This window comes from Pseudophryne corroboree, chromosome 6, assembly GCF_028390025.1.
Source record: "Pseudophryne corroboree isolate aPseCor3 chromosome 6, aPseCor3.hap2, whole genome shotgun sequence".
In the NCBI taxonomy this organism is placed as follows: Eukaryota; Metazoa; Chordata; class Amphibia; order Anura; family Myobatrachidae; genus Pseudophryne; species Pseudophryne corroboree.
The window spans coordinates 410519047-410540776 of record NC_086449.1 but is presented as its reverse complement, the minus strand read 5'-3'; the positions used below and the strand labels follow the sequence as shown (position 1 = coordinate 410540776).

The window sequence follows — 21730 nt, the reverse complement described above, 5'->3', positions numbered from 1 at the left end:
GCAATTAAATTATAGACGCATCGGAAGGTGGCACCACACACATGCTGGGCGGCCCCAAACATGTGAGTAGATGGACACAGATCTTGCTGTGGGAAGCAAGATCTGCGTCCATCTCTGAATAACACCCTTTACTCATTAGTGGGGTTTGCATTATTTAATTGATATTTTCATTTGGACTTTGGGCCTAATTCAGACCTGGTCGCACACAGGCTATTTTTTGCAGTGCTGCGACCAGGTAATCGCCGCCCACAGGAGAGGGGGAATTCACAGTGCAGGGCTGCAAATGCTTGCTCTGCACAGCTCAGGACTTACCCGCTGCGATGAACCAGGACGGAGCTGACATCAGGATCCCTCACTGGAAACGGCCGGGCACGCCTGCATTCACATGGCCACTCCCTGAAAATGGTCAGTTGTCGCCCACGAACCGCCTCTTCCTGTCAATCTTCTAGCGATCACCTGCGTGATCGCTTTCTTCGTTAGATCCATCACTGTCCGGCGACAGCCGTCGCCAGGGAGCGACATGCCTGCGCATTGCTACCCATGCGCAGGCGCACTTCAGACCTGATCGCACCACTGTGAAAAACAGCAGCGTGCAACCAGGTCTGAATAACCCCCAGTGATAAGAAAATAGGCCTGTTTGATTTTCTTAAAGGGGAAGATAACAGGTGTTTGTATTTAATTTATTTTAATTCAATTGTATTTGATATAGTAAAAGTAATTTAGCAACATTATTCTTTGTTGTGTGTATGGCAGTTCCATTAGTTTATTGTATACAAATAGAGGCATACAACTTTAGTATTTATTTTTAACATTGGTAAACAAGCTACAGTATCTAAGATATACTATTACTTACTAACTACATAAAACAGCTGTTTCAATTATCTTTCAGCTCTTTATGCTAATAACTGCTAACAAATTATAAGACTACATTTATAATTCATGTAATTTATCTTAAAATATGAAAGGATGATTGCATGATGTTGTACATTTGCTCTGCTCTTTCTTCACCAATATTTTTTTTTAACTTGTCTGAATCAGGTGTCATGAGAGTGTGTCAAATGAAGTCTATCATTGCTGCTCACCTTGCTCCTGCCAGCCATTTGTAGTTGAGAAGAGTGACACACTCCAGTAGCAGCTGTCAGGAAAGAATGGCTGCAGGCAGGCCACAGACTTCTGGAAGTTCAGCCTGTAACAGAGATTAAATGGGATTCAGTGACAGAACTTTTATATTTTTATCAAACAAAATTATCTCTTCTTTTCTATGGTATCCATTGGATACTCGCGAATTCCTATAACACTGTCAAGAGCACTGTGAAATGAATTTATAATATCAGCTACAAGTATTCATTTCATATTAAAAAAAATAGTGCAGAGCTTTAATATTCTCCAAGGTGTAGCATGGCGACAAAACCTAGTTATGTCATCCCCATCGACACTGGCACACAGAAAATTGTACTGGATATAAATGCAAAAAAAAGAAACAAGAAGGGAGGTATAATAACTATTTAAGGTTATATTGAAACGTATTAACTTACAGTAGTTAGCAATTAGATCTATTCTTGGATGAAGACAATACCTGTACTTGGAAACCACCACAAACTCAATGGTCTTTAAGTACAACTTATACTCTCATGATCTATGTCCCAGACCAAAATATCAGGACTGAGGTTTGACATTTTGTATTGTAAACTGGCAACAATGGATCATACTAATTGCAGTTAGCATACTGACTATTTTGTATACTACAAATAAATGGATACATTGGATAGAAGGCCTGAGTAATAAGGCTACAGAGACTTTTTTATATCTTTTTTAACTGATTTTCTGCCACTCTTATCCTTTTAGAATGCTAAAACTGCCACTAAAGGTTTCTCAAAACTGTTACTGCTAGAAATCGCATGTAAAAAGGTGCCCTGAAATAATAAAAGATGTCAACCAATGCGATTGCAACTCTGCGCATGCATTCACAAAATTGCAGTCCATACGCAGAAACCAAGTACTATCGACAGTTGCGGTTGTCCCTTTCCTACTCAGAATAATGCAAATGTAGTCAGACAAATATCTATTGTAAATCACCTTTAAGGGATGGGCAACAGCTCATGGGCCAGTGCTCTCTACTTGTCTCCCAGGCTCAACGATGCAAACTGTCCCTTAAATCTTTGCAATGCAATGGTTTAATAAATCATACAAAAATTATTTTGTTATATATTTCCGTTACATAGATGTGGTGTTTTCTTTAAATTCTGCAAATATTTTAAAAATCCTAGTCACATAACATACTGAAATTGTTATACAACTTTTTAATTGACTTTATAAGAAACTTATTTTATAAAGTTAAATTGTGTTTGCCAATTTAGTGTATTTCCTACTTTTAATTACCCTCTTTTGCAATAATATTTACTCAGCAGATTACTTAGGAAATTTTGGGTCATATATTTTCCACTTGATTTATCTTAATCCCCTGATCACACAGAGAAAGTGTAGAACTGCATGCTTGACTCATTGCATATGTTCAAGCTTTCTCAGCCATGTGTAAATCTCCAATATTGAGAAAAGTCGGATTGCGCTCTCAAAGTGCATTCATGCAAACGCATGATGCAAAAATAAAGTTTTAACTCATTCATACTTTGTAATTTAGTTAAAAATATCCATTAAAAGCTTACAAATATTTTCTTTACTTTTGTTATCACTAACTTATTAAATCTAGGATCATTGGTAAACTTTAATATAATTAACCATTGCAATAGTTTGGTAATCTTAACCTTTGAATGGAATTTTCTTGGGGGAACAGATACTTATCTACTTTCTAATAATCTAAGCATATTCAGTTATGGATTTCCAGTAGGTGTCTATTTATTCTAGATGAAGGTGGAGATGTGCCAAAATTCCAGAATGTAGGACATGTTGTAGAGGGGTGGTATTCATGTGACCGGCGGTCAGCTGACCGACAGTCACATGACCTCCTCCACCATCCCGACGGCTCACTATCCCGATGGTCGGCATGCCGACCAACAGGGACTATTTCCACTCGTAGGTGTCCACGACACCCATAGAGTGGGAATAGAACCCGTGGCGACTGCAGGTCGCCACCGAGCCCGCAAGAGGCTTGCTGCACTCGCCCCTCCCCGCCGGGATCCCGGCGTCGGTGTGCTGCCGGGATCCTGGCGTCGGTAAGCTGACCGGCGGTCAGCCATACTACACCCGTTGTAGATTGAGCACTATGCCAATTAGCATAGCACCCATTGCACGTGCCAAGTAAAGTGGAATCACGCATTTGTGCCAAACAATAATGGTGTAGCTACCATAGGTGCGGGGAGTGCTGCTGCTGTGGGGCTAAGAGAGAACCATATCAAACAAATGAGACAAAAACAAGAGATGAGCGGTTCGTATTCCCAGGAATTCAAACCGATCCAAACACATGGATCGCGGAAGAGGGCGAACGTCATCATCCTACGTCGGATTCTCGAGAGACTCCGAGTCTATAAAGGCTTGGCACCCCGCAGCTCGGCACTATTTCTCTGCATGCTTCCATGCTGTGAGGAGCTCTGCTGTTGTGCATTGTCAGTCTTTGTTCTTTTAAGGGCAGGCTGTCTCAGTGTCCATCAGAGGCTGTGCTGTGGGGCTGTCAGTCAGAGTGTCCATCAGGGGCTGTGCTGTGGGGCTGTAAGTCAGAGTGTCCAACAGGGTCTGTACTGTGGGGTTGTCAGAGTGTCCATCAGAAGCTGTCTGTGGGGCTGTCAGTCAGAGTGTCCATCAGGGGCTGTCTATGGGGCTGCCAGTCTGAGTGTCCATCAGGGGCTGTCAGTCAGAGTGTCCATCAGGGGCTGTGCTGTGGGGCTGTAAGTCAGAGTGTCCAACAGGGTCTGTACTGTGGGGTTGTCGGAGTGTCCATCAGAAGCTGCCTGTGGGGCTGTCAGTCAGAGTGTCCATCAGGGGCTGTCTATGGGGCTGTCAGTCCGAGTGTCCATCAGGGGCTGTCAGTCAAAGTGTCCATCAGGGGCTGTCAGTCAGAGTGTCCATCTGGGGCTGTGTCAGTCAGAGTAGTAGTGTACATAAGAGTCTGTCAGTCAGTAGTGTACATCTAAGAGGCTGTCAGTCATTGTGTCCAGCACAGCTAGTGGGTTATTTTTTGGTGCTGTCACTGTCCATCAAAGGGGCTATTGTGCTGTCACTGTGTCCAGTAGGCTTGGACTGGCCCACAGGGGTACAGGGGAAACCACAGGTGGGCCCCACTGCCTGGGGACACACCTCCTGCTCTAAGGATCAGGTTCTAGACTGTGCACTTGAATTATACATTATACATACAGTATGTTACCTTATACTGGACTATAGTGTATTTTCTACAGTGCATTGCTGTTATTAATCTGTTATTAATCTGGTACATTATCATGCATGCAGCAGCTGAATTTACTGTATATGTTTATGAAGGGGCCCAGACGTTGCAGTCTCTAATGGTTAGTCAAACCAGTGAGGTAGTAGACCACACCACCTCAGCAGACTGGCCACACCCCTAAACATGGGCCCCCACCACTGCATTCCCCCAGTGGGCCCTACATGCCCAAGTCCATCACAGTGCTACTGCAGTGACTACGCAGGCCCCACCCTCTGCATTCACAGTGCATGTGTGAAAGCAGTCTGACTCCACGTAGTGTGGGACAAGCTGCGTCCCCCCCAAAAAAGAGAAAATGCATTTGCTGTTTACATTGTTTGTTGTGTGCAATGCCCCCCAGTACACCATAGTTATATAGTACCGTGTGTGGAAGTGTTCTGACTCCACGCAGTGTGGGACAAACTGCATTCCCCCCCACCCCCCCAAAAAAAATAGTTTAGTCTTCTTTCTTACATTGTTTGTAGTGTGCACTGCACCCCAGTACACCATAGTTAATACTACCATATGTGAAAGCAGTGTGACTCCACGCAGTGTGGGACAAGCTGCGTCACCAAAGAATGTATTTTAAAATTGTTTGCTCTTCTTTCTTTACATTGTTTGTTGTGTGCACTGCACCCCAGTACACCATAGTTAATAGTACAGTGTGTGAAAGCAGTCTGACTCCATGCAGTGTGGGAAAAGCTGCATCCCCCCCAAAAATGTAAAAAATAGTTTGTCCTTCTTTCTTTCTTTACATTGTTTGTTGTGTGCACTGCACCCCAATACACCATAGTTAATAGTACAGTGAGTGAAAGCAGTCTGACTCCACGCAGTGTGGGAACAGCTGCATCCCCCCCAAATTGTTAAAAATAGTTTTCTCTTCTTTCTTTACATCGTTTGTTGTGTGCACTGCACCCCAGTACACCATAGTTGTATAGTACCATGTGTGAAAGCAGTCTGACTCCATGCAGTGTGGGACAAGCTGCGTCCCCCCCAAAAAAAAAAAAAATTGTTGGCTGTGTGCACTGCACCCCAGTACACCATAGTGGTATAGTACCGTGTGTGAAAGCGGCCTGACTGCACGCAGTGTGGGACAAGCTGCATCCCCAAGAAAATAAAATTGTTTGTTGTATGAAAGTGCTTTGACTCCATGCAGTGTGGGACATGGTGCGTCCTCCCCCCCAAAAAAAACTTTGTTGTGTGCACTGCACCGCAGTACACCACAGTTGTATAGTACCATGTGTGAAAGCGGCCTGACTCCATGCAGTGTGGTACAAGCTGCATCCCCAAAAAAATAGAATAAAATTGTTTGTTGTGTGCACTGCACCCCAGTACACCATAGTTGTATAGTACCATGTGTGCAAGTGGTTTGACTCCATGCAGTGTGGGACAAGGTGCGTGTCCCCCCCAAAAAACAGTTTGTTGTATGCACTGCACCCCAGTACACCATAGGTGTATAGTACCGTGTGTGAAAGCGGTCTGACTCCACGCAGTGTGGGACAAGCTGGTGCTCAAACCTTTCAGAGTAGCCACCTGTGAGTTCTGACACTGCTAGCTTGAGCCAGGTGGTTCCCATAATTAAGCTTTTGAAAAAACAACTGGAGAAATTGAAGGAGGAGAAAAACAGAAGGCAAATCTGCAAAATGTGCCGGACTTGTAGGTCAAGTCCTTTTTTCACTTCGTCAGGATTCCAATATCTTGAAATCAGATCACTACATTTTGGCAACCATGCTTGATACTAGGTTCAAGTCATATGCAGTGTCTTTCTTTCCATCTGACACAGATCTTAAGAGATGCAAAGAGCTCCGGGTGAGCAAGTTGGCAGCTCAAGTGACGTCTCCTCCTTCAGTTTCTTCCGTAAAGCCAGAAAAAAATATATTTTCTCAAAAGACATAGTGAGGATGCAGATGAGTAAAAACAACATTTTGACATCTGGTTAGGTCTAAATGAATTGGCTAGTATTAGTTACTCCATCTGATATGGTCACCATCCAAAGAATGGTTATTTTCATGACATCATAAAAGTTGGCATGTCAGAGAGTCCCTTTGTGTACTGGAAGGAAAAAAAAGTCAATATGGAGGACTTGTACAAACTGACTTTGTATCACTTAAGCTGCTCAACCTTTTGTATGGGAGAAAGAGTAAGAATGTGAAAAGAGGGAGGAGCAAGGTTAACGACATGTTATTTAGAGCATGTTACCTGGATCGATATTTCAACTGTAAACATACTAGTTAGTCAGCATGTTTAAAGTTGTGCTCTTGATCCAGTTAACATGCCGCAAGTAGTATGTTAAAATTGTCAACACTCCACTACTACACTACTGCCAAAGGAACACTACACCTCTGCCGAGCACACACTACTACACCATTAACCATTGCACACACCACTACACCAGTGCCCAGCACATACTATAATACAGCACATACTACACAACTTCCCAGTGCACACTCCACTAATTCACATTGCCCAGCACATACTATAATACTACACCACTGCCAGCACACACTTGACTACTACACCACAGCAATGGGTTGCACTGCACACACCTGTACTGTACAGTCAACTGATGCATTAAAGGGCTTCATTCTGGCCCCTTCCACTGCTTGACAGTTGCATCTCCAACCCATGGTAGTGGCAGATCCGACCCTCTTGCTCTGCAGCACCCAATCTCTCCTCCACAGCATTTAACCCACCCCCTTGCCCACTCATGGCCATAGCACCTGAACACCTATCCCAACTAGTCAGTGAAAAGCTACAAATCACAGCGTGCTACTTCATGCAGAGATAAACAAATGTGTCCACCACCCATGCCTGACATTGACTCCGTAGCTAGTACCCACTGCTGGCTGGTTCATATGTGTGTGTGGGTAATGGTCAATGGCGGGTTCAGTAGACATTGCAAGAGTGGGATAGTACAGAAAAGTGGCAGGTGAGCGCCAGGACCACCAGACCCTAGGCACCCACCTGAATCACCTTGTGGGAATCCGGCTCTGCGTGTGGGTGCCCAACATTAGTGCACACAAGATATCCCCCATGCGTGCACCTTCTGTATAATCTCCACTCTGAGTCACACTTACTTCCCATGTCTCAGCTCAATCCTGCAAGTTGTCTTAACAGTAGGGTACAGTACTATTCTTATGCAGAAATCCATATCTGCATTTTTGCATCTACCGTAGAGCAAAGTGGCACCTCACAAATCACCAACAGTAATAATAATGATAAAAATATTAACTTAAAATCTATGGGCTCTGCACCTAAATCAGGAGTTGCAGATCTTGATAGTATGGCTCTTATTTTTCTTTAATATCTTATACAAATTTATTTGTGTTTATCATACTCTGCTTGGTTGTGAATTTAGTAATCTACAAAACCCTTGGGTTACTTGCAGTGGGATCGGTATGATATCCCGGCTGTCAGGATCCCGGCGGTCAGGAGACTTACGCCGGGATCCCAACAGCCGGAATACAAGTGGCGAGCGCAGCTTGTCCCCTCACGGGCTCACTGCGCTCGCCATGCTTCGGACCCGGTGGCGACCGGCACACTGGGTGTCTGGATTCTGGTATCGGTCTCCTGACAGCCAGGATCCCGACAACTCTCTCCTTAATTTACCTGAGCACCCCAATTTAGTAATAAAACTCTGGAAGAACTAGGCTTTACAATATCTAGGGACATTGTAAAGTGGTAATTCACAGTTTTGACCTAGAGTTCTCCTATAAAAATTATGACATTTTGTAAAGTATAGTGACAAAGCTAGGCACACATTATACAATTATTGGGATGATTTAACAATATTTGGGTGATCTGATTTTTTTTGTGTGTAGTCTGCATAAGTATTTTGCAAAAATAATGATAAAATGGTCCAAAAACAACCATAAATGCTCAGTCTTTATTATCAAAATGATCAGACTTGCTAGAAGATATTGGGGGTCATTCCCAGTTGATCGCTTGCTAGCTACTTTTTGCAGCCATGCAAACGCATAGTGTATATTTGCAGTGCAAGGGTGCGATTGTATGTGCAGCCGAGCAGTACAAAAATAGTTTGTGCAGTTCTTGAGTACCTCAGAACTTACTCAGCCCTTGCGATCACTTCAACCTGTCCGGTCCCGGAATTGACATCAGACACCCGCCCTGAAAACACTTGGACACGCTTGCGTTTTTTTTCAACCGCTCCCAGAAAATGGTCAGTTGACGCCCAAAAACGCCTTCTTCCAGTCAATCTCCTTGCGATCGACTGTGCGAATGGATTCTTTGTTAAATCCATCGCCCAGCAATGATCCACTTTGTACCCGTACGATGTGCCTGCGCATTGCGGTGTATACGCATGCGCAGTAGGGACCTGATCGCTGCGCTGTGAAAACCAACAGTGTGCGATCAGGTCAGAATGACCCCCATTGTCCTTTAAGGTCTCGTTGTTATGCAGTGTGTGTGCATTTTGACAATCCATTTTGATAATCCAGTTTCCTAGTATTTTTCGTTACTACATCAATTTTCCTTGTGGGCAGACAAATGCATATTCCCCAGAAAATCATCGAGTTTTAATAGAAAAATTGCTTAGTGTGAAGCATCAATATCAGGACCTCCCATTGGCAGAAAAATCATGTCATATGCCGATTCGGCAAAAATTATGACTAGTATGTAGCTAGCTTAACATAGGTGGGTTGTAAAATATGTAAAGATAAATGAACTGTACATGTAATCAATGCCAATACACTTATAGTACTAATAGCTAGGACAATAAGATGTACATTTTTGTTATGGAGTTATATAAATGCTTTGATACTTTCATTATTGTAAAAATGTAATCTATAATAATCATTGAATATATGTCCTGCCTCTATCTACTGTATGGCGTGCCTTCATCCCCCCCCCCCCAATCCCCCCCCACAAACACACACACACTAAATGCTCGTACTGTGGTAGATGAAGCTAAGGGAACGTATGAAAGTGCACCAGTTGGGGTAGGTGCGGGAGAGAAACCATAAGATGGGTCCAATATGCTACTTATTATTCATGATTTAATATTTGTTCCATCCATAATGAAGATAGTTGACTTTTCCCAACTAAGGAGCTGATGCAGAGTTGAAAGTACATTAGTTTGCACAACATATTTTATGTTAATTTGCATTGTGCATGGAAATGGGCGCACCCAAAATCAAGGTATACAGACTTGGGCATAAATGAAAATACAGCTATTGGGAGCCATATCTGCTGCTCTTAGTGAACACAGATGAAGTACTCACTGATGATGATAACCAGTGGCGGCTGTTGCCACTGGGCCACAGCACTTACCACACACTGCAGGGAGGAGCCGGTCAGCACATATAAAAATACATGCAATGCTATATGTATAATATATGTGTGTATAATACAGGATGTTCGGAAAGTCACTGTGCACTTAAGTGTATTTATTAACACACGTTTCAATATATAATAAATGATATAAGCACAAATTATAATTATAAACAATGTTGAAAATGACCACCATTAGCATCAAGACAGACTTGGATCTTTTTTATTTTGTTTCTAAACACCTCTATATACTTAAGTGAACAGTGACTTTCCGAACAAAATGTGGAGTCTTTTCATAAAGCAGTGAAAAGAGTGGAGAAGTGAAGCAGTGGATAAGTTTTCCATGGAAACCAATCAGCTGCTCTGTATAATTCTATAATATGCAAATTAGAAATGTTACCTCAATGCTGATTGGTTGCCATGGGCAACTTCTCCACTGCTTCACTTCTCCACTGTTTTCACTGCTTTATGAAAAGTGGACAGTGAATTTCTGAACACCCTGTATATGTGCTGGCTGCCTTACCCATGGCTCAGCAGCACAGCAGTGTTTCACTGACCTGCCACAGCACAGGACACAGTGCTCAGCTTGTCTGTCTTCTATAAGTGTGTCCCCAGGCTCCTGTGAAATTAGCCAATAAGAGTTCAGGGGTGGGCATATAGAGGAAATAGAGAAAGGGGGGGCTCCGCAACTACCTGCTTTTTTAAACTGGTATTATTTAAATGTCAGGTACCATGGTAAGAACCAAGGTTATAAAGTGTACAGATTTGTAGAAGAGACTTTTATATTACACAAATTACACCCACACACACCACCTCAAGGCCTTAACTTATACATACCCTGCATACCCACGCACCTCTATAAACGGCTTTTTCCGACACCCACTTACACATAAATTAACTATCACCATCAAATTTAACAGATCTATCCACATGTTAATGGTCCTTCCCACAATCACTGTTAGTCTATAAAGGTCTAAAACTAACAACTATCCAAAATGCGGCCATACCACACTGGAAACGCCCAACCCTGTCTGATCTTGGAAGCTAAGCAGTGTTGGGCTCAGCTAGTAACTGGATGGGAGACCCTCAGTGAATACCGTGTGCCAAATATAAAGGATAATGCAAATATTAGACTTCCAGTTTTCATTCCCATACTATTTCTCCTTACTTCATCTTATTATCTTCACACATATATAATCTTCTCACTTCTCACTTACCACCACTTGGGTAGTGAGCTATTTTTTCACATTTCACTGTTCCTTAGCTTATACTTACCCATTATTCACTTTTTATTAGGTGATAATTCCCCTCTCATTTCTATCCTCCTCTGATACACTTCTAGACTCATATCCTATCACGACTCCGATCATAAAAATTTATTACACATAACAGTATCACACTCAGATACCATTACATGAGAGAAGACAATATATCAAAAAACATATACATACTATATTACCCCTCTGTAAGAATTCTTTTGATATACTAGATAGAAAAACCTTTCTGTACGGTAATCCCTCTGTAAATTTTAAGAAAATGCTTTGTAATTTCTTTGTAATAATATATCTCCCAGTTGTAAACTTCCTGTTACAATGTGCATCACTTAAATATCACATACAACACATCATCATTAACCCAAATTCTAGATGCTATTTTATGCACTTTCATTGTTATATCACCAGTCCATGTCATACACTTTTACCACCGCAAAACATAACTATCTTAGTACTGGCTGCTGCACCATCTGATAGGACATTAAGTGTCACATGATGTAAACAAACCATACAGTAGGTATCGAAGCAAGTATTAAATCAGCCCTGTGGCTAAGCCGCACACAGCAGCCATGGGATCACAACACCCACAACTCCCTAGAATGCGGAGCGCTATATAACATGGACACCGGGGACATGTATATTGAATATAAGTGTATTACTGCCCCGCTGCCACATTTCCGGGTATGGAACTAGAATACCCACAAAGCATCTCCTGAGGATTAGAAATGTCATATGACGTGGAAGCCGGAGATAGGTTAAATCAGAAAAATGGAAAGACCATGGAAAAATGGAAACAACATGATGCGCCCAATCAGGTCCTGCAGTCACATTACAAAGTGATAGAACAACATAACCTTTAAGGTTTCAAAACAGGGTGGGAGGTTCAGTTCAATCCCTGAACTGAACCCAATTGGTCCTCAAACCAATCAATCTATCAAAACAACACGCTCCATTGGTATACGATCATGCCAGTCATATTATCAGGATGGTGATCTTTTACCATTGGTCAACACATTGTGTCCCACTCAAAACTAACCTATTATGAAGAACTTTCTCACAATGGGTGGGATTTGAGGCACTTCCTGCCCACTCCCCCCCCCACCCCACCCCACCCATCAATTACTGTCAATTTTCTCTCAGGTATAAAAGAAGCCACAGGGCACACCCCAATCACACTTGGTGAACAAGCCAATTCTCTGGAAAAATGCGCGTCCAATGTTGGAGGTTCCAGGACCCGTGTACAGGACCATGACCAGCACACTATACACGTCTCTGATTAGTATAACTTTAACTTTTACCTGCAAATTTACTATACTTACTGTTGATCCACCATATACTCTATCTGTATCTTGTAACTTAAACTCCAATTCATGGGGACTCTCATTTGGACTGTGCCAGCACATACCCCCTGTACTGGTTTCTCCACCAGGGGGGTGACTGGTTAAGGTCTCAAAAACAGATCCTCTGTACTCCATTTGTCTTTCACTCTACTCTAGCTCTGTCCCTCTGCAAACTCACCCACTCATTCACTGTTCACTAGTAACACACGAGTGGGCAGTAGATGCAGGGACAGCTGGAAGTGAGTCCTTGATAAGAACTACCCACTCAATGGTTAACCATATTTAAATAAAAAAATATCCACTAAAAGGAGATACAGATGTAGCCACCTTTATCTTGACCGATTCTCCACCTAGACGGACGTTTAGTCACGCTAAGGCGATAGCTTAGCTTGCTGAGTTTAATCACAGGCAGGCGCGTTGAGGCGATTCTAGATACTCAGCATGCATTACACATCTCCACCACTGGGTGTCTAATGCTCCACTAATCCAGTACTTTCGATCATACAGCGGCGGATTGATCTACAGCTCTGGCAAATGGTCAGTGACGACTGTAATATTTATAGATGGTGACCAATGGTCAGACGGTGAGAGTTCTCAATATAAATAAATAGTTTATACAGACACAAACGAACATGTTAAAACACTTGTGTATGCAGACGCAAGATTGTGTATGGAGACGCAAGTAATTGTGTAAAAGGAAGTATGTACAATGCATAAACACCATGCTTTTGAAATACATGTACAGTATGAGCGTCCGAGTTCCCGTGACATTCACTTTATTATAATTTTTTTCTTTGTTATACATTCAATGGAAGGGTGCACACAGGTTTCACATAAATCTTGTCTTGTAACCTGATCGAAACTCCCTACCTGTCTACTGCATGAACTGAGCAGGCTCTCAGGGGGGAAGGGGAAAGTGGGATGGGGGAAGGCCAGGCAGTGGAAAATACTGTTTTCAAAGAACGGGCCAATTCTGAAGAGAGCGTCAGAATCCCCTAGCTAAAATAAACAGGGTCGATGGGGATAAGCGAGGTCTATGCACATAATGATACACCAGACCCCATCGCATCACAAAGTGACAAAATGTCCGAGGCACATGAACCCCCATTTTGTAGAATTATGTGCATAGACCTCGCTTAACCCTATCGCCCCTGTGTATTTTAGCTAGGGGATTCCAACGCTCCTTCAGCACTGCCCCGAAGCCTGCAAAACCTATGCCGTCACTCGCGCCATAGCTGAGTGCTGACACAAGGTGGATGTTCATGTGCCTTGGACATTTTGTCACTTTGTGATGCGATGGGGTCTGGGGTATCGATAAGTGCATAGACCTCGCTTATCCCTATCGACCCTGTGTATTTCAGCTAGGGGATTCTGACGCTCCTTCAGCATTGCCCCGTGACCTACAAAATCTGTGCTGTTACTTGTTCCATAGCCGAGGGCCTCCATGGGGCAAGGAGTCACAGGCGGTAGCCATTTCAATTGAGTCTGCCCTGCTACAGAATTGTATGTGTACCATATGGTGCATAGAACCTTAACAGTACAACCACTCCTGCAGCTTTGCACTGGTTTATGTGAATAACTCCCTCCCTGTCTACTGCATGACCTGTGCAGGCTCCCAGGGGGGAAGGGCGATGGGCTAGCGGCAGGCGGTGGAAAATGCCGTGCTTTTGAAATGCAAGTACTGTATGAGTCCGAGTCCCCAGTATGTTCTTCTAGTGTACTAATTAGCACGAACAGCTTGTAATGTACAGTGGCAAGTTTAATCTTTCTATGTATAATGGAGAGATAAAAGCTCCTCCCTAAGTTCCTAGATGCCAAATCACCGTCCTTAGTATCTCTGTACAGTATGTTCTACTAGTGTACTAATTAGCACGAACAGCTTTTAACTGGATGCCAAATCACCGTACTTAGTATCTCTGCACAGTATGTTCTATTAGGGTACTAATTAGCACGAACAGCTTGTAACGTACAGTGGCAAGTTTAATCTTTCTATGTATAATGGAGAGAGATAAAAGCTCCTCAGTAAGTTCCTGGTTGCCAAATCACCATCCTTGGTTTCTCTGTATAGTATTTTCTATTAGGGTACTAATTAGCACGAACAGCTAATTAGTACCCTAATAGAAAATACTGTACAGAGATACTAAGTATGGTGATTTGGCATCCAGGAACCTACTGAGGAGCTTTTATCTCTCTCCATTATACATAGAAAGATTAAACTTGCCACTGTATGTTACAAGCTGTTCGTGCTAATTAGTACCCTAATATAACATACTGTACAAAGATACTAAGTACGGTGATTTGGCATCCAGTTAAAAGCTGTTCGTGCTAGTTAGTACACTAGTAGAACATACTGTACAGAGATACTAAGGATGGTGATTAGGCAGCTTTTATCTCTCCATTATACATAGAAAGATTAAACTTGCAACTGTACGTTACAAGCTGTTCATGCTAATTAGTACACTAGTAGAACATAGAGTACAGCGATACTCTGGACGGTAATTTGGCACCCAGGAATTTAGGGAGGAGCTTTTATATCTCTCCATTATACTTAGAAAGATTACAATGGAGAGAGATTAAAGCTCCTCCCTAAGTTCGTGGATGCCAAATCACTGTACTTAGTATCTCTGTACAGTATGTTCTACTAGTGTACTAATTAGCACGAACAGCTTGTAACGTACAGTGGCAAGTGTTATTTTGTACAGTATTTCCTATCTAGCCAGAAACCCTGCATCCTGTGCAAGCTAGGCAGACAGCTGGAGTGGACCCGATACACGGTTGCTTCCTGTTTCCCTTTCCAGTGTCACATAAACTAGCAGTTGGTCTGCCCCGAAAGCGAAGAGTCTCCTCTTTTAAATTGTATCAGACCTGAGTCTCTGGGACACCCAGAACAAGAGATATCAGTACGCAAAGTGGACCCATTTTCCCATAGACTATAATGGGCCCATTAATTCAGACCCACCATGGGTTCCGACGCTTGCCATGAGCCTTGTGGGGGTCACAGAAACTTGGCGTTGGTACCCTCTGGCAGCTAAATGTCTCCCCTTCCATACAAACCTAGAGATGAAGGCTCCCACCTCCCACGCTGAGAGTCCCAGGTTTGAGTCCCAAAGTGCCAACCTTTTTTTTTATATATATATATGTTCCCGTGACATTCACTTTATTATTTTTTCTTTGTTATACATTCAATGGAAGGGTGCACACAGGTTTCACATAAATCAGAGTCGGTGGGGGATTTTCCCACATACAGTAGTATACTGTTGCACATGTCTTGTTTCCTGATCGGAACTCCCTCCCTGTCTACTGCATGTACTTTGCAGGCTCCCAGGGGGGAAGGGGAAAGTGGGATGTGGGTAGGGCGAGGCAGTGGAAAATACTGTGTTCAAAGAAAAAGCATAATCAAAACCATGGTGATCTTTGCAGTGTATCGTTATATGCATAGACCTCGCTTATCCCTATCACCCCTGTGTATTTTAGCTAGGGGATTCTGACGCTCCTTCAGCATTACCCCGTAGCCTGCAAAACCTATGCCGTTGCTGGTTCCATAGCTGAGTGCTGCCACAAGGCAGGGGTTCACGTGCCTCTGACATTTTGTCCCTTTGCGATGCGATGGGGTCCGGTGTATCGTTATGTGCATAGACCTCGCTTATCCCTATCGCCCCAGTGTATTTTAGTTAGGGGATTCTGACGCTCCTTCAGCATTGCCCCGTAGCCTGCAAAATCTGTGCTGTTACTTGCTCCATAGCCAAGTGCCTCCATGGAGCTAGGAGTCACAGGTGGTAGCCATTTCAATTGAGTCTGCCCTGCTATAGAATTGTATGTGTACTGTACGGTGCATAGAACCTTAACAGTAGAACCACTCCTGCAGCTTTGCCCTGGTTTATGTGAATAAAAAAATAATAAAGTGTCTGGAAAAAACTAACATGCATTCGTACTTTTGAAATCGAACTCGGGACTCTGAGTATAGGAAGCGGAACACTTCACCACTTCGCCGCAGACAGATGAATAAATCCATTGGTTTTGATTATGCAGTAATGGCTATGGGATTAGGACGCTAACATACTGTACAAAATTCCTAATCTCAAGAGGCAATAGTGAACTTCTAAAACGTCCATTTGCGACAGTATACAGTACTGGTTTTATGTTGTTTTGTCTGCGGGACTTGGACGCTCACATATTCATAAAGTACTGTAGATGGATCATATACTGTATGCTGTACTATTTGCATCTGTACCGTATATACTGTATTAAATAATGCAGCTTAATGAGTATTTACTGTATTAAAAAATGCAGCGTAATGAGTATTTACTGTATGCAGCGTAATGAGACGCTTAGTAAAGTAGTCCTTATTATATATTTCAGTATTGTATTTTATGGGAGACCACATGCATGCGCAGTGGTGATTGTAAAAGGCGACATCTGGTGGATGATCGCAGGTATTACACGTAAAGGTAATGCCAAATGCTCTGTCTGCCTCCGTGCGATTAGGTAGCCTCTCTGTGACTAGGCGCGCCTCCCTACGCCCTGGTACGCTGCGTATGCTCGACCGGGACAAATGCCTCAGCCAGTCAAGATAAAGGTGGCTACATCTGTACAGTACAATATTGTATTGATGAACTACTAGCAGATCACTGCTTATAAGATTTAACAGTAATCGAGACTTTGGATACCTTATATCAAGAAATCATATAATAATTATTACAGAGTAAAACTACTCAGGTATCCGAAACCAAAAGATATTTTGACTTATTTTAAAAGTTAATGTAATTATGTCTGTGGTCATTATATGTTTTTTCTGCACATGACCAATAAATACAGCCACAAAAAAAGGGTGACTTACACTTTTATTGAGAGCCACCTACAAAATTAACTGTTACATAACACATCATTTTTGCATATCATTATATATCAAAAGGTTGCTTGTTGTGCAACATTCATGCTTTGTTTAGTACATGTGTCTTGTTTTTGTGTACCTGTGCAAAGCACCAATTGTTGTTATGTATAGAAACCATACCTGTTTTTAATGCATACCAATAAAAATATTTTATGTTTTAAATATATAAATTCTTTATTTCTTCCAAGCATGCCTCAACAAAGAGTTTTCCTTTTCTTTCCTTGTTGTAATACTGCACTCTTTGCTGACTTTGTTTTCAGTTTCCAGTTCCAGCACTACCCATCCCTCACCATATGATTGTATCACCTGGTCTATACTCTCCACATTTGGTACTACAGGTCACAACAATACACATTTGCATTTTGGTCAATTGCAGCATCTTATACAGAGCCAGACTGGCCCACAGGAGAAGGGAAAACCGCCAGGGGGCCCCACTTCCTGTGGGCCCTCCTCCTTCTCTAGGGGTCAAGTTCCAGAATTTATCCAGGTGCACATGAATTATGCATTATACATATGTTACATTATACTTCACAAGAATATGGTTTATTATATATTTACCATTGGCCACAGAAAATGCACTCTTTAATGGTTAGCCAAACCTTTGTGGTGGCTGGCCATGCCCATACTGGAGCCTGGCCACATCCTTAAGCATGGGCCTCTACAACAACATTCCCCCGGTGGGCCCTTCATGCCCTAGTCCGACACTGATTTTATACCCTTAACAATTTGACATATACATACTAAACCTACACACACTATGAGTACATTCTTCCTCAAAATCGAATTAATTTCAAAATGTAGGATTCCTGACAACCTGGAGGACATATTCCCTGACCTCCTGACAGGTGAATGCAGATGAACTGATTGGAAGGAAGATCTGACAAAAATAAACTTTTAACTACAAAGAAGAAACAGAATTTCCTGGGACATCACTACCCTAGAAAACTACTCTAAGAATAAAATTACACCAACAGAACTTAGACCTAAAATCTTCCCAGCTTTCCAACTGGGCACAGAAAGTCTAACCAAAGACTGTGAAGATACTCTACTTAAGTACTCCAAAGATCTAGTATCCCTACTAGTAAAACATAACCATTGGATCCTGACTAGCTGTGAAAAGGACATAGCAGACCTAGGTCAAAAGCCAGAGCAATGGGAGGACACAGTGATCCAACAGAGCTTTGAAAAATGTAAGAAAGAACTAGAGATCATAGACCAAAAGAGAGACAAGTTCAAAAGGGACAATAAAGACTTTGATCATGTTCAGATGGAACAAACCTGACAACAGGAGACAATGCCACAGACCAAGGGAAACCACTAATTACTCTATTACTCTTTATATGAAGCAGAATCATCTGGGGGAGAAGTATTCCTGGATAACAGCTCGACAGGATCAGAAGATCATAACTATAGGAACATTTTTCTGAAAAAAAAACCCTCAACTTCTTTTTTAGGCCAAGGAAGGGGCGGCAGAACATGTCATCAAGAAAGATGAGGACAAGGAGGGGCGGGAAGAGACAGAAGAAATCACCCAGAATGGGAACCCCAGTCCACACCACGGCATCCAGTCAGGATAAGAAAACAATGCTACTAGACACCAACAGCCAGAAAATCATTAATCTCTCTACCCAAATATTTAAAGACCAGGAAACAGACATTCTTAGTAGGGGTTTGTCCTTATCTCCTATGAGATTCTTCAATCGTTTCACATGGGAGAAGGACCTAAGACTTTTCTGTAGAAAAGTCCTACTCAAGAAGTTTTTTTCATGCACAAAAACACAGAAGCTGTGGTATCCTGTGATACAATATCACCCACCATAGATATGATCTCTCTGAACCAAGACGAACAGAGAGCATTACAAATACTGGAAGAATTCGAACAGGAAAATGAGGACACGTTAGATAAACAAACACAAAGGAGACTTGTCTGCAAGAAGAAATCAAACTTTTTTTCCAGCAGAACAGCCTGCAAGTAAGGATATTCCAGGAACTAGGGGCACGCATCCTTGACATTCTCCACACCAGAGTCCATAAGAGAAGATTTAAGATTGACAACATACCCAAGGAAGGATCACGAACACTTAAAGATATCCACAAATGAGAAGATGTCATCATTAAACCCTCAGATAAAGGGGGAAACATTGTGGCCTGGCCCACAGACCGGTACTTGAAGGAGGCCCTGAGACAACTTGATGACCAAGGATGTTATAAGAGAATACTGTTTAACCCCACAGATAACTACAACATTGCTCTAACAAGGATTCTGGACAAAGCACTTCCCACCGGCACTATCCTACAACAGGAGTACGATTATCTTAAGACCGCCAACCCCAAGACACCAACTTTTAACCTTCTCCCAAAGGGCCACAAAAACCTCAGGGAACCTCCTAGGAGACAGATAGTATCAGGGATTGGAGGACTATCAGATAAATCAAGTACATTCATTGATCTACATTTACATCACCATGTTCTTGGACTACCATTCGACCTCCAAGACACAGCTGATGTACTATGTAAGCTACATGATATCAAACTAGAAGAAAACCATCTCCTAGTAACCTTGGATGTAGAATCCCTCTACACGAGTATCAAACACACAATTGGTATAGATGCCATCAAATACTTCCTACAAATGGAAGGATATATGACATTCCATGAATTTATGGTAGAACTACTTGCATTTGTTTTAACAAGAAATTATTTCACCTTTAGAGACAAGTACTACCTACAAATTAGGGGGACAGCAATTGGGGCAGCATGTGCCCCAATGTATGCCAAGATGTTCTTAAGTTGGTGGGAACAAGACATGGTTTTCAATGAGGAGAATGATCAGTATACCACCCATGTAGTTACATGGTGGAGGTATATTGATAAAATATTCATGATTTGGGAAGGAGATGAAAATACTCTGCTCTCCTACAACAACCTCAATGACAACAAGCTAAACATAAAACTGACCCACCATATTGACCAGCATTAAGTACCCTTTCTGGACTGGAATATTTGCAAGGACATGGATGGAACAATTCAAACCAATTTATATCGGAAAGAAACCTCAACCAATAGCCTTCTTCATCAGAACAGTGCACACTTCCCCCCTACAATTGAAAATGTACCTAAAGGAAAATTTTACGCCTAAGGCGCAACAGCTCAGACCACAAGACCTACGAAACTAAATGTGTGTAACTCTCCAGCCGATTATAGGAAAGGGGATATAGCAAAAGATCCATCAATCCATCACAAAAAGCTAAGAAATCGGTTTCCCAAATCAACAGGGACTCACTCATATTTCCAGAAAAAAAGAAAAATCATAAAGACTCCACTGACACGATTAGATTTGTGGAAAACTTTTGTAGAAAATGGAGGTCAATCCAAGAAATCATTCAGAAACACTGGTCTTACCTCCTGGACAAGGAGCTATCCAGAATACTAAACCCCAAAGTATCCATGAGCTGGCGCCACTCCAAGAACCTAGGAGATGAACTGGTGAAAAGCCACTTTGTGAAAAAAACCAAGACCAACAAAACTGACAGACTCCTTTCCATGCAGCACCTGCAAAGCATGTGAATACATGATAAAAACAAAAGAGGTTAAAGACAAATTCAGTGACACCCTTAAAATCAGGCCCTTTATCAACTGCAATGCAAGTGGAGTGGTATACTGCATCACATACAGTTGCAACTTCAAATACGTAGGCATGACCACCAGGGCAGTTAAACATCGATTACTTGAGCATATTGTCTCAATCAGAAATGCAGCATCAGATATGGCCAAACTCAAGAAACTGATGTCAGTAGCACGCCATTTTCACCATGTACACCCTAATTCCCTCAGAGATGTAAAAGCTTTCGGACTGGAAAAAGTTAGCCTAAGTATCAGAAGCGGATAACTCAGGAAGAAAATCTTAAAAAGAGAAAGCGAGTGGACATTCAAATTGGGAGCCCTAACACCATATGGGCTAAATGAATATATAAACTATCAAGTATTCATTGAATAACATTCTCTAATCTCCAACTCAGGGGCTAGAAGAATCACAACCTTTGATAGACACATACCTTTACTATAAAATAGGAATAACATCCATCAGTTGTCATTAGAATCATAAGATATGCCATAGTCACTATTCCCAGTACATTTTATTCACAAATACACTGCTGCCATGATACTAAGGTACACACTCTATAAGATACATACTTACACAACTATACTTTGTCTAATATTTACCTAAAATATTTCTATGCACATATCAGAAATAAATTCTGCATAACAAGTATCTCACAGCTACTGCACAAGGTGTACATATTCAGGTGTACGAATTTATAGAAGAGACATGTATATTACACAAATTACACCCACACACACCACCTCAAGGTCTTAACTTATACATACCCTGCACACCCATGCACTTCTATAAACCACTTTTTTCCGACACCCACTTACACTTAGACATAAATTAACTATCACCATTAAATTTAACCCATCTATCAACACGTTAATGGTCCCTCCCACAATCACTGTCAGTCTATGAAGGTTTAAAACGAACAACTATCCAAAATGTGGTCATACC

At 42.1% G+C, this 21730-nt stretch overlaps 1 protein-coding gene and 1 pseudogene across 1 annotated transcript in view; both read left to right on the top strand.

The window, feature by feature from the left end:
- GRM3 (glutamate metabotropic receptor 3) overlaps nt 1-21730 on the top strand; it is a 522963-nt gene that overhangs the window by 67130 nt on the left and 434103 nt on the right. The window lies entirely within an intron of this gene.
- LOC134937746 (5S ribosomal RNA) lies at nt 10652-10770 on the top strand (annotated as a pseudogene).